This window comes from Panthera tigris, chromosome A2, assembly GCF_018350195.1.
Source record: "Panthera tigris isolate Pti1 chromosome A2, P.tigris_Pti1_mat1.1, whole genome shotgun sequence".
NCBI classification, from domain to species: domain Eukaryota; kingdom Metazoa; phylum Chordata; class Mammalia; order Carnivora; family Felidae; genus Panthera; species Panthera tigris.
This window is the reverse complement of record NC_056661.1, coordinates 161,275,094-161,289,338: the sequence shown is the minus strand read 5'-3', so window position 1 is coordinate 161,289,338 and position 14,245 is coordinate 161,275,094. Positions and strand designations below refer to the sequence as shown.

The 14,245-nt window shown below is 42.1% G+C and overlaps 1 pseudogene; it reads right to left on the bottom strand.

Annotated features, from left to right (window-relative positions):
- Positions 1-1,058: 1,058 nt before the first annotated feature.
- On the bottom strand, positions 1,059-2,068 carry LOC102966087 (annotated as a pseudogene).
- Positions 2,069-14,245: the final 12,177 nt, after the last annotated feature.

Genomic DNA, 14,245 nt, shown 5'->3' with positions numbered 1-14,245 from the left:
ATAACAAAGGGGGTCACCTGAGTGGCTCAGTCCATTGAGCATCTGACTCTTGGTTTCGGCTCAGGTCATGATCTCACAGCTCATAGGTTTGAGCCCTGCATCGGGTTCTGCACTGATGTGTGGAGTCTGCTTGGGATTCTTTCTCTCTCTGCCTCTCCCCTGTTCATGCTCTCTCTCTCTCTCTTGCTCTCAAAGTAAATAATTAACTAATTTTAAATTAAGTAATAAAAATAGGAAAGTTATTTTCCAAGAAAAAGTGGACTCCAATCTTATAGAAATATGAGAGAAGAGAAGATTTTTATTTTAATAACAAGCAAACAATTCAACTGGGAGGCGGTGTAAGTAATGAAGGTCTGAGGTGATGGAGGTGAAGTGGCAACAGTTAGTTTCACATGAAAAGAAGAGAACTGGTTATTCACAAATATATTGCATTGAGGTCAGTCAAAGAGTTGCTATCATACATCTGAATACAGCAAACAGTTGTTCTCTTCTGTGTTGAATCTCCGTCTTTCAACTGCTCTTTCTGGCATTTCACTTAGTTGAGTTCTTAGAGGTCTATTTTCCAAAAAACTCTTTGTCCTTCAGTAGGCAGCTGATAAGGAACAATTTGAATGCTTCTGTAAAACTCTTACTACATAAATGTCCATTCATCTGGAAAGAATTCTATAAACATCTCCACCGATAGATTACCCAACACGAAGAACAAATCTTTCTAACAAATCATAGGGGGAAGGTGATCACTGTGTCCTAAAGGAAAAATAAGTGAGTAGAAGCAACAGAGGGAGAAGATCCACCAATCTAGAAAGAAACCAGATTTTTCTCGGGATAAATAGACAAAGTTTGGGGCCACCTTTATACCTTCTACTCTGGAGTTCCACAAATTGAGAATTCGTCCCTCCCCTGTTAAGTCAATCAAACATCTACCAATCTCCAACACTGAATCTGATTATACCCCTTAGTCCTGAGAGTCTGAGAGACAGAAGCGAGAGTGCTCCAAGGTTGGCGAATGAGTTCAGGGGTGCGGGGGCTGGGGTGGGGGTGGGGGTGGCAGACAGTGGGCAGGGCCAGCGGGAAATATGCAGGAAATAGGGAGATCTTTTCATTCAGGTAAATCTTACATAAACAGGTGAGAGAAAACAGGAAAAACTATCTGCAGTGCTTCCATGATCAATTCAAGGTTCCTGCAATGAGTCTCACCTTCATATCTGGCGTTCTGCTGCTTTAGGGCATAGAAAGCCTCTTTCCCTGCCAATTCTCTCCATTTGTTCCTTTCATTTCTGCCGCTCCAGTTTATCCTCCAGCTTCCTGATTTTTTCTCCAAACTCCTCTCTTACCTGCACTCTCTGTCTCTCTAGCTGTGCTCCATAAAATTCTTGCATCTCTTGGATTTGTTTCTGAATCTCCTCTTTGGCCTTTTGGTACATCTTCTTAGTGTAGCATCGTCCTTCATTCTAGGCCACAACGCGCTAGACCAGGGCCAGCAGCTGGCTTCTCTGGGCCTCCTGCTCAGCTCCTGTCGCACCATTCTTGTACACGCAGTAGTGATCACGGAACTAGCCCTCCAGCCCTCGGATGCCTTCGGGTGCTTCCTCTAAGTAATCATGGAAATTGATGCCATCCAAGTCATCTTTCCGGGTGAAAAAGAGAATCATGTATCTCCTAGCTCTGAGTCCAAATATTTACTGGATCTTTTCCATGGCCTTGTGCTCTTCCTGCATGTACGGGACCAGCTGTCCCATCAGGGGCAGGGTGTGAGGTCCTGGGGAGGTCAGGAAGATGTAGCGAGTAAACTCTTTCAGGTGTCAGCATCCTGTGCCTCGGTGTCAAAAATGCCTGGTGTATCCATGACAAAATTTCTCTTACCTGCCACCTGCTGCTCCCTTTCTTACAGGTCTTGGTGGCAGATGTTGTGGCAGTGCTAGAAGGAAACACTTTCTCTCCAAGGGTGCTGTTGCCCATGGCACTTTTCCCTGCTCCAATCTTACCCACTAAGATAAGTCTCAACTGTGAATCTCTGCCATCTTGGTTTCTAAGCCCTGGGACATCAGGAAACAAAATCCACAGCATTAGGAGGTAATCCAGCTGCTTCCCTATAGGGCCCCCCATTTCCCCTCACACACACCCCTCCTCTGTTGCCCCATGGTCCCCTCCCATAAGTGACTGATGCACTCCCAGGAACTCTATAGAAGACCCTTTTGGAGAAGCCTATTTGAAGTCTATAGAAAGCCTGAAGTTCTGTTGCAATACTTGGGAAATGCCCAAGTACTTTCCAGGATTTCCTGGAGCTTCTTACTATTACTTTTTGTAGCTAAGTAGCCTACAGAAGGGTAAACAAAATATTGTAGTTTACAAAGAGAATTCTGAGCTATTCTTCATAAGAGCAATGCAGCAAGTAACACAAAATCTGTCTTTGGGGCATCTCAGTAGGAGATTCCCCTCCCCCATTTATATTCAGAATGGAACTTTTCTTCTCCCATTAAGAAGCCAGCTAGGCAGGTTACACAAGCAACTCATCCTTGTAGGGTACAAAAGGGTACAAAAGGGTACAAAAGCGATCTGTGTGGAAAGACCAAGTGTCTTTTTCTATTTCCTGTGTGCAACCATCCTGTCAGGGGTTAAGACATGATTGAGAACAATATAATTTAACTTTAAAGTTTAAAAGCTTAGCTTAGAATCCAGTGAAGTTTTTATATTCTAAAATAAGACATTACAGAATTATAGTCATAAATTACTGACATTTCTCCAAAGTTATTATAAAATCCCTTGATACTAAAAAAAATGAAAGAAAAAGAGCACCCGGGTGGCTCAATTGATTGAGTGTTGGACTCTTGATATTCGCTCTGGTCATGATCCCAGAGTCGTGGGATTGAATCCCACATAGGCTACACGCTGAGCATGGAGTCTGCTTAAGATTCTCTCTCTCTCCCTCTCTCTCTTAATCTCTCTCCCTCTGTCCCTCTCCCTTTCTATCTCTCTCTAAAAAAAAAATGAGGGGCTCCTGCGTGGCTCCGTCAGTTGAGCATCCAACTTCACCTCAGGTCAGGATCTCACAGTTCATGAGTTCAAGCACCAAATCAGGTTCTGTGCTGACATCTCAGAGCCTGGAGCCTGCTTGGGATTCTGTGTCTCTCTCTTTCTCTACCAAACCCCTGCTCTAGCTCTGTCTCTCTCTGACTCAAAAGTAAATAAGTATTAAGAATTTTATTAAAAACTTTTTTAAAAAAATGATCATATGATTCAGTAATGCCACTTCTGGGTATTTATCCCAAGGAAAAAACACTCACTGGAAAAGTTATCTGCATTCCCATATTTATTGCAGCATTATCTACAATAGCCAGGATATGGAAACAATCTAAGTGTCCAGTGATGGATAAATGGACCGAGAAATCATGGCATATATACACAATTGGATATTAGTCATCCATTAAAAAAAACCCAAATCTTGCCATTTGCAACAGCATGGATGGATGTCAAGGGAATTATGCTCAGTGAAATAAGTCAGACAGAGAAAAACAAGTACTCCACCATCTCCCTTATATATGGAATGTAAAAAAGAAAAAAACAAGACAAGCTCATAGTTACAGAGAACAGGTTGATGGTTCCCAGGTTGAGGGGATTGGTGAAACCTGGGAAGGGATCAAAAGATAAAAGATAAAATAAAATGAATATATGTTATGACAACATACACATATATAGGCTAGTGGGAAATATCAAGACTTATTGGATATATTTTTCAATTGATGATTAAATCTACTGAAAGGAGATGAATTTTATTTTATGTAAATTAAAATTCAATAAAGCTGAAAAATTGCAGCACTTTAGTACAATTGGATGCATTTAGGATAATCCGTCATGGTAGATTTACATGATTTTTTTTAAGTTTATTCATTTATCTTCAGAGAGAGAGAAAGAGAGCATGAGCAGGAAGGGGCAGAGAGAGGGAGAGAAAGAATCTCAAACAGTCTCCAGGTTGTAGGGTGCAGAGCCCAACACAGGGCTTGAACTCACAACCCATCAGATCATCACCTGGGCCAAAATCAAGAGTTTAAATTTAAAATCAAGACATCTAACGCACTGAGCCACCGGGCGCCCCAACATGATTTACAATCATCTAAAACTGGCTACAAGCTGTCATCCTACCTGTGTCCGTGCCCCGTTACGATATGAATTTGTATCTTTTCTCATCCACAGATGGAGTCTATTTCTGCATCTTTTGGAGCTCAAAGCCTCAAAGGTTTTGCAGTTTGCCTTTTGACAATGTCTGCTTCTTTATGCATTTCTTGTCTCTGTTTTATAATTTGACACTTTTTTTCAACCCATGTCCTCCCTCTCATGAATTTAAAAATATCTGTAACACTTTATTAGAAATGACATAGTAAAGAGAAGAAAGGATGATTCCTATGCACCTCACAGCTCAGTTCCCAGAAAGTCTGTAGTCTACAAACAACATTGGCCCAGATCCCAGAACTTTCTCACAAGAACAAGCACGGTTGTTGTCAGTTTACCGGTGCACAGCCACACTTCTTTCTTGTCTTCACCACAATCATTTCCTGCTCCATCTCCTTCTGTTTTTGTCTTCCGGTGACAAAGGGTTGTGAGCACCTCACAGCACACAAGGCTGAGGTGCAAGGTCCATGCCCCCTACCCAGCACTGCAGTGGAAGCCTGCAGCATTTTGGTACAATTGGATGCAATGAGGATAATCAGTTGTGGTAGATTTACATGATTTTTCAAAGTTAATCATTTATTTTGAGAGAGAGAAAGAGGGAGAGATACCGTGAGCAGGAAGAGGCAGAGAGAGCAATCTACAAACTGGGAGAAAATTTTTGTGAGTCACATATCAGATAAAGAAAGAACTTGTGTATATACTTGATACACATCTGGCAAAGAATAGAATGTGTCAAGAACTCTGAAAATTCATTAATACAAAGACAGTCCAATTTAAAATAGAAAATACAAACATTTTCAACATAATTAAAGTATGTATACACCAGTGAAACCATCATAACAAGCAAGATAGCGAATGTACCCGTCAGCCACAAAAGTTCTTCATGCACCGCTCACCTGCCCCTGTCCCTTAGGCACCATTTATGTGCTCTGCACAATATGCACAGCAAACTGTTCCTCATGTGAACATTTGAGTGGCCCGACCTAGATTCAGAGCTTCAGGTCCTTAAGAAGAAGGTTTTCTTACCATCAATGCCACCTTCTGCAACATGGTAATTGTTGATCCCAAACCCCAGAGAATGCAGTCCACCTTAGGAAGAATTTCAGATAATCAAGATACTTCTTAACAGGAAGAAAGAACTTCAGAACAATTGCCTCAGATATTCCATTTTGTATTTTTGTTCATAAACATAGACGAGGCCGAAAATAAATAAATAAAATAAAATAAACATAGATAGACCACTGTTTTAAAAACATACCAGAAATTATGCAACCTTACATCCACATTCACAAATGATTACAAATGCACTCTGGGTTGTTGTTCATGGACTATGTGCACAGCACTTTGGCAAATGATCGCTGCCTCTGGAACATGCATCTTCAGGGCTCATCACTCGCAACGTCTCTAAACCTCCCTCAGCAGAGTCCTCTTCAGAGTTAAAGGCGACAATGGAAGACAAGTCTCTAAAGTGTAGATTCTTTTTGCTTCCAAACACTAGCATGCTTTGGTCACTCAACCCCAATCTTGAAAGACAGATTCAGTCTTTCAAAAATGAAATTCATTCTCAAAAGGCCAAGTTGTGGTCTCTAAGTGTACTCAGAAATTTAGCCCCAGCCACGCCACAAGCTTGCCAGCAAAATCACCCACACAGATGTAAAGATCATGTCCATTCGCTGCTGTGCTCTTGACCACCTGTCCTCTCCTCGGACACAAGGATGTGGACACTCCTTGGCACAGATTTTTAGCTGGTCAAGTCTTGGGTCTGATTGACCTTGAATAAGTAAGGCCCAGGGCCCAGAGGGACCCTGACCCACCTGAGATATTGGAGGCCCTACTCCACCTCTCTGAATCTCTAGATTCTCTGTGATTTACACATAAATGTCCCTCCCTGGTGGGATGTGGGAACTTCCTGTCAGTTCTCTGCATGAGCAAAGTGCCTGTCACCTGGATTCCCAGTGCTACACTCATAGGAAACACACACCTCAGTTACAGGAATTAGGATCGGCAAGATCTTGGGGTTCTTCTCTACTGGAATCTCCTCTCCATCAAAGTCCTCCTGTGTGCAACTATGTGATTAAATAAGAGGGATGTCACAAGGACAGGGAGAGAAGACACTTATTCTTTCCTCCCATCGGCCCTTCAAAATGGCTCCATCCGTGCCACCTGAAGGAAAACTTACACAGGTTCTGCCTTAAGCAAAAAACCTCTCCAATCACTATTGGTCACATTCATGTACTCAAATCATCTAGTGTAATAATCACACTCTCAATTTCACTGAGGGGTGGGGCGCCTGGGTGACTCACTCAGCTGAGCATATGACTTCAGCTCAGGTCATGATCTCGAGGTCCATGGGTTTGAGCCCCACGTTGGGCTGTATGCTGACAGTTTGGAGCCTGGAGACTGCTTCAGATTCTGTGTCTCCCTCTCTCTCTGCCCCGACTCTGCTCATGCTCTCTCTCTCACGCAAATAAATAAACACTTGAAAAAATTTCAGAAGGAGTTAACATGGCAGAGAAGTAAGGGAATCTGAAGTTCCCTCGTCCCTCAAACACAGAAGTATTGAGGCAAGAAGGCTTGAAATTCCAGGAATCCAGGCTACAGAGTGACAGAAACATCTTCAGGGGCCCATGGGGACAATGTGATGGGCCACAGATGCATGATTTCAAACTGGGAGAGATAAAAAAGGCAGCGTAGGAACGGAGGGGAGGGATCCCCTTCTGCAGAAAGACAAAAGAAAGCGAAAGAGACGTTGCAGAAGTGGAAGGTTGTATTTGGACAAGAGAAAAAACTTGGGTTGGGGAACAGAAAAAAGTGGAGAAAGAACCAATTTTTAACTGCAGGGCTTTCTCCGGCCTCTTTGTGTACCTGGGGAGGAGGGAGCCGGCCCGAGCTCTGTAGCCCGCTCCCAGGCACAGTTGGAGAGAGCAATCCCCTCCCTGAGTGCTGTGGGAAGAAGGCAAATAGCCATTCCAAGGACAAAGGACACTGCAGGACCCCCCGCCACCCAGAGGCCCTTTGTGACCATACCCTGGAGTGACAGTACGCCAGAACTGGGGCACGTGGAGCAGGATCCTTTAAGACATTGGGGTTTGAATCCCAGCCGACTGCCTGGGAGACCCAGGATCCTGAAGCAGAACAGACTGCCCACTCGTGCTCCTTTGGCACTGTGAGGACGACCTGAACAGAGTGGTCTAGGATGCCTGGTCTGGGGAGGAGAGACTGGGGTGCCACCATTTTACTCCCCATCACCAACAAGGTGGGGCTTCAGGGAACGGACAATGGATCCACAGTGGAGGTGGACCTGCTCACACCAAAGCATGCCCCTCTGCACCTGGTAACTGTGTGTCTAACAGAGCAAGACTCAACACTGACTGAACCAGACAGTCCCTCCTCCAGACCAGCACAGGCACTGGTTACAAGGCACCATCAGGTATTGGTCCAGTAGTTTTGCATTCTCTGATTTGATTCTTGGTCGATTTTTATTTTATGTATATATATATATATATATATATATATACACACACATATATATTTCTTCTTCTTCTTCTTCTTCTTCTTCTTCTTCTCTTCTTCTTTCATCTTTCATCGTTCTTCTTCTTCTTCTTCTTCCTCTTATTTCTTCCCTTCTCTAGGTTGGTTATTCTGGTTGTTGGTTTGTTGGCCCAGTTCCCAGAACCTTCTCACAAGAACAAGCACAGTTGTTGTCAATTTACCGGTGCACAGCCACACTTCTTTCTTGTCTTCACCACAAACATTTCCTGCTGCATCTCCTTCTGTTTTTGTCTTCCGGTGACATAGCGTTGTGAGCACCTCACAGCACACAAGGATGAGGTGCAGGTCCATGCCCCCTACCCAGCCCTGCAGTGGAAGCCTGCAGCATTTTGGTACAATTGGATGCAATTAGCGTGATCAGTTGTAGTAGATTTACATGATTTTTCAAAGTTAATCATTTATTTTGAGAGAGAGAGAGGGACAGATAGAGAGCATTAGCAGGAAGGGGCAGAGAGAGCAATCACCAAACTGGGAGAAAATGTTTGCGAGTCACATATCAGATAAAGAAAGAACTTGTGTATATACTTGATACACATCTGGCAAAGAATAGAATGTGTCAAGAACTCTGAAAATTCATTAATACAAAGACAGTCCAATTTAAAATAGAAAATACAAACATTTTCAACATAATTAAAGTATGTATACACCAGTGAAACCATCATAACAAGCAAGATAGCGAATGTACCCGTCAGCCAAAAAAGTTCTTCATGCACCGCTCACCTGCCCCTGTCCCTTAGGCACCATTTATGTGCTCTGCACAATATGCACAGCAAACTGTTCCTCATGTGAACATTTGAGTCCTTAAGAAGAAGGTTTTCTTACCATCAATGCCACCTTCTGCAACATGGTAATTGTTGACCCCAAACCCCAGAGAATGCAGTCCAACTTAGGAAGAATTTCAGATAATCAGGATACTTCTTAACAGGAAGAAAGTACTTCAAAACAATTGCCTCAGATATACCATTTTGTATTTTTGTCCATAAACATAGACGAGGCTAAAAGTAAATAAATAAAATAAAAGAAACATAGATAGACCACTGTTTTAAAAACATACCAGAAATTATGCAACCTTACATCCACATTCACAAATGATTACAAATGCACTCTGGGTTGTTGTTCATGGACTATGTGCACAGCACTTTGGCAAATGATCGCTGCCTCTGGAACATGCATCTTCAGGGCTCATCACTCGCAACGTCTCTGAAACTCCCTCAGCAGAGTCATCTTCAGAGTTAAAGGCGACAATGGAAGACAAGTCTCTAATGTGTAGCTTCTTTTTGCTTCCAAACACTAGCATGCTTTGGTCACTCACCCTATTTACCAGATTGAGACTTTCAAAAATGAAATTCACTCTCAAAAGGCCAAGTTGTGGTCTCTAAGTGTACTCAGAAATTTAGCCCCAGCCACACCACAAGCTTGCTGGCAAAGTCACCCACACAGATGTAAAGATCATGTGCATTCGCTGCTGTGCTCTTGACCGCCTGTCCTCTCCTCGGACACAAGGATGTGGACACTCCTTGGCACAGATTTTTAGCTGGCCAAGTCTTGGGTCTGATTGACCTTGAATAAGTAAGGCCCAGGGCCCAGAGGGACCCTGACCCACCTGAGATATTGGAAGCCCTTCTCCACCTCTCTGAATCTCCAGATTCTCTATGATTTCACATAAATGTCCCTCCATGGTGGGATGTGGGAACTTCCTGTCAGTTCTCTGCACGAGCAAAGTGCCTGTCACCTGGATTCCCAGTGCTACACTCATAGGAAACACACACCTCAGTTACAGGAATTAGGATCAGCAAGATCTTGGGGTTCTTCTCTACTGGAATCTCCTCTCCATCAAGGTCCTCCTGTGTGCAACTATGTGATTAAATAAGAAGGATGTCACAAGGACAGGGAGAGAAGACACTTATTCTTTCCTCCCATCGGCCCTTTAAAATGGCTCCATCCGTGCCACCTGAAGGAAACCTTACACAGGTTCTGCCTTAAACAAAAAACCTTTCCAATCACTATTGGTCACATTCATGTACTCAAATCATCTAGTGTAATAATCACACTCTCAATTTCACTGAGGGGTGGGGCGCCTGGGTGACTCAGTCAGCTGAGCGTCTGACTTCAGCTCAAGTCATGATCTCGAGGTCCATGGGTTTGAGCCCCACGTTGGGCGGTGTGCTGACGGTTTGGAGCCTGGAGACTGCTTCAGATTCTGTGTCTCCCTCTATCTCTGCCCCGACTCTGCTCATGCTCTCTCTCTCACGCAAATAAATAAACACTTGAAAAAATTTTCAGAAGGAGTTAACATGGCAGAGAAGTAAGGGAATCTGAAGTTCCCTCGTCCCTCAAACACAGAAGTATTGAGGCGAGAAGGCTTGAAATTCCAGGAATCCAGGCTACAGAGTGACAGAAACATCTCCAGGGGCGCATGGGGACAATGTGATGGGCCATAGATGCATGATTTCAGACTGCCCACTCGTGCTCCTTTGGCACTGTGAGGACGACCTGAACAGAGTGGTCTAGGATGCCTGTCTGGGGAGGAGAGACTGGGGTGTCACCATTTTACTCCCCATCACCAACAAGGTGGGGCTTCAGGGAACGGACAATGGATCCACAGTGGAGGAGGACCTGCTCACACCAAAGCATGCCCCTCTGCACCTGGTAACTGTGTGTCTAACAGAGCAAGACTCAACACTGACTGAACCAGACAGTCCCTCCTCCAGACCAGCACAGGCACTGGTTACAAGGCACCATCAGATATTGGTCCAGTAGTTTTGCATTCTCTGATTTGATTCTTGGTCAATTTTTATTTTATGTATATATATACATATATATTTCTGCTTCTTCTTCTTCTTCTTCTTCTTTCATCTTTCTTCTTCTTCTTCTTCCTCTTATTTCTTCCCTTCTCTACGCTAGTTATTCTGGTAGTTGGTTTGTTTAAGCAGACATTTTTAATCTATTCTCTTTATGCCTCTTCTGTATCTCCTTTATTTTCCTCTCTCTCTCTCTCTCTCTCTCTCTCTATAGACTAAGCCATAAAGTTTCTCTGATCTCTGGTCAGTTTTTTTTTTTCTTTTCCTTTTCCCTTCCCCTGTCATTTCTCTCTTTGTTTGGGATAAGGCTCTTCCACCACCACCACCCCCATTAAAAAATTTTTTTCCAGGGATACTTCAACAAACAAATCAAAGCACTCCTGGTGGAAGGTCCAAACCACCACTAGGAATACGGAGATAAAGTAATCAGAGTCTCAACAGCAAAGAGCACAAAACACACTCCAGAAATACCTCTTGAAGGGCCAGGCCCTGGACAACATTATGACCCCCTGTTTTAATATAATCGTCCTCACAGGAGCAAGACCCATAAGAAGCTATTAAAACACATAAGGGACAGAAAACTAGGCAAAATGATGAAAAGGAAGAATTCTCCTCAAAAGAAATTCCAGGAGGAAATGACAGCTAGAGAATTGCTCAAAACAGATATAAGCAACATAACTGAGCAAGAATTTAGAATAATGGTCATATTACTGGGCTTGAAAGAAGCATAGAAGACAGAAGAGAATCTACTGCCACAGAGATCAAGGAACTAAGAAATAGTCACAACGAATTAAGAAATGCTGTAAATGAGGTGCAAAATAAACTAGATGCAGTGACAGCTAGGATGAATGAGGGAAAGGGTAGATTAAGTGAAATAGAAGACAAAATTATGGAAAATGATGAAGCCAGGAAAAAGAGAGATAAGAACATACTAGACCCTGAGGGGAGAAATAGAGAACGAGGAGATTCAATGAAACGTAATAATATCCATATCATAAGAGTTCCAGAAGAAGAAGAAGAAAAGAGAGAGAAAAAGGGAAGAAGGTTTACTTGAACAAATTATTGCTGTGAACTTCCCTTATCTGGGGAAGGAAATGGACATCCAAATCCAGGAGACAAAGAGAACTCCTTTCAGATTTAACAAGAATAGATCTTCTCCACAGAATATCATAGTGAAACTGGCAAAATACAAACATAAGGAGAAAATTCTGATAGCATCCAGGGACAAACAGGCCTTAACCTACAAGAGTAGACACATAAGGGTAGTAGCAGACTTATCCACTGAAACTTGGCAGGCAAGAAGGGAGTGGCAGGAAATATTCAATGTGCTGAATAGGAAAAATATGCAGCCAAGAATCCTTTATCCAGCAAAGCTCTCATTCAGGATAGAAGGAAAGATAAAGGCTTTCTCAGACAAACAAAACCTGAAGGAATTCATGAACACTAAACAAGTTCTGCAAGAGATCCTTAGGGGGACTCTGTGAGTGGAATGCTGAAAAGACTACAAAGGACCAGAGACATCACCACAAGCATGAAACCTACAGGTAACACAATGACACTAAATCCATATCTTTCAATAATCACTCTAAAGGTAAATGGACTAAATGCCCCAATCAAACACATAACATATCAGAATGGATAAAAAAAAAAAAAAAACAAGATCCATCTATATGCTGTCTACAAGAGGTCCATTTTAGACCTGAGGACACATTCAGATTGAAAGTGAAGGGATGGAGAACCATCTATCATACTACTGGAAGTCAAAAGAAAGCTGGGGTAGCCATACTTCTGTCACACGAACTAGATTTTAATCTAAATGCTGTAACAAGACCTGAAGAAGGGCAATATATCATAATTACAGAGTCTATACATCAAGAAGAGCTAACAATTGTAAATGTTTATGCTCCCAACTTGATTGCACCCAAATACATAAATCAGTTCATCACAAACATAAGTGATCTTATCGATAGAAATACTGTAATTGGAGGAAACTTTAATTCTCCACTTACAACAATGGACAGATCGTCTGGGCAAAAAAAATCAATGAAGAAATAATGGCTTTTTATGATACAGTGGACCAGATGGACTTGACAGATATATCCAGAACTTTTCATCCAAAAGCAGCAGAATTCTTTTCGAGTGCACATGGAACATTCTCCAAAATAGATCACATCCTAGGTCACAAAACAGCCTTCAACAAAAATAAAGGAACCGAGATAATTCCGTGCATATTTTCAGACAACAATGTTATGAAACTTGAAGTCAACCACAAGAAAAAATTTGGAAAGCCTCCAAATGCATGGAGGTTAAAGAACATCCTACTAATGAATGAATGGGTCAACCAGGCAATTAAAGAAGAAATTAAAACGTATATGGAAGCAAGTGAAAATGAAAACATGACAGTCTGAATCCTTTGGGATGCATCAAAGGCAGTTCTAGGAGGAAAATACATTGCAATCTAGGCCTATCTCAAGAAATAAGAAAAATCCCAAATACAAAATCTAATAGCACACCTAAAGGAAGTAGAAGCAGAACAGCAAAGAAACCCCAAACCCAGCAGAACAGCAGAAGAAGAGAAATAATAAAGATTAGAGCAGAAATAAAAAATATAGAACCCCCCCCCCGCCAAAAAAAATACAGTAGAACAGATCAATGAATCTAATAGCTAGTTTTTTCTTTTCTGGAAAAAACAAACAAGATTGATAAACCCCTAGTAGGGCTTCTCAAAAAGAAAAGAGAGAGGACCCAAATAGATAAAAATCACAAATAAAAGTGGACAGATCACAACCAACATCACAGAAATACAATTTTCAGGGAATACTATGAAAAATTACATGCCAACAAACTGGACAACCTGGAGGAAATGGACAAATTTCTAGACACCCACATGCTACCAAAACTCAAACAGGAAGAAAGAAAATTTGAACACACCCATAACCAGTGAAGAAATTGAATCAGTTATCAAAAATCTAACAACAGATAAGAGTCCTGGGCCACATGGCTTCCTAGGGGAATTCTACCAGACATTTAAAACAGAGTTAATACTTATCCTTCTCAAGCTGTTCCAAAAAATAGACATGGAAGAAAGCTTCCGGACTCATTCTGTGAAGCCACCATTACCTTGATTCCCAAACTAGACCGAGACCCCACTAAAAAAGAGAATTACAGACCAATATCCCTGATTAACATAAATGCAAAAATTCCCAACAAAATATTAGCAGATCAAATTCCACAGCATCTCGAAAGAATTATTCACCACGTTTAAGTGCGATTCATTTCTGGGCTGCATGGCTGGTTCAATATTCTCAAATCAATTAATGTGATAGAAGAAAGGATAAGAACCATATGATCCTGTCAATAGATGCAGAAAAAGCATTTGACAAAATATAGCATCCTTTCTTAATAAAAGCCCTCAAGAAAGTTGGGATAGAAGGAGCCTACCTTAACTTCATAAGAGCCATATATTAAAAGCCCACAGCTAATACCATCCTCGTGGAAACAAAGTAAGAGCTTTCCCCCAACATCAGGAACATGGCAAGGATGTCCACTCTCATGGCTGTTGTTTAACATCATGTCGGAAGTCTTAGCCTCAGCAAGCAGAAAACAAAATGAAATAAAAGGCATCCAAATTGGCCAAGAAGTCAAACTTTCACTTTCCGCAGATGACATGATACTTTACATGGAAAACCTGAAAGACTCCACCAAAAATCTGCTAGAACTGATAC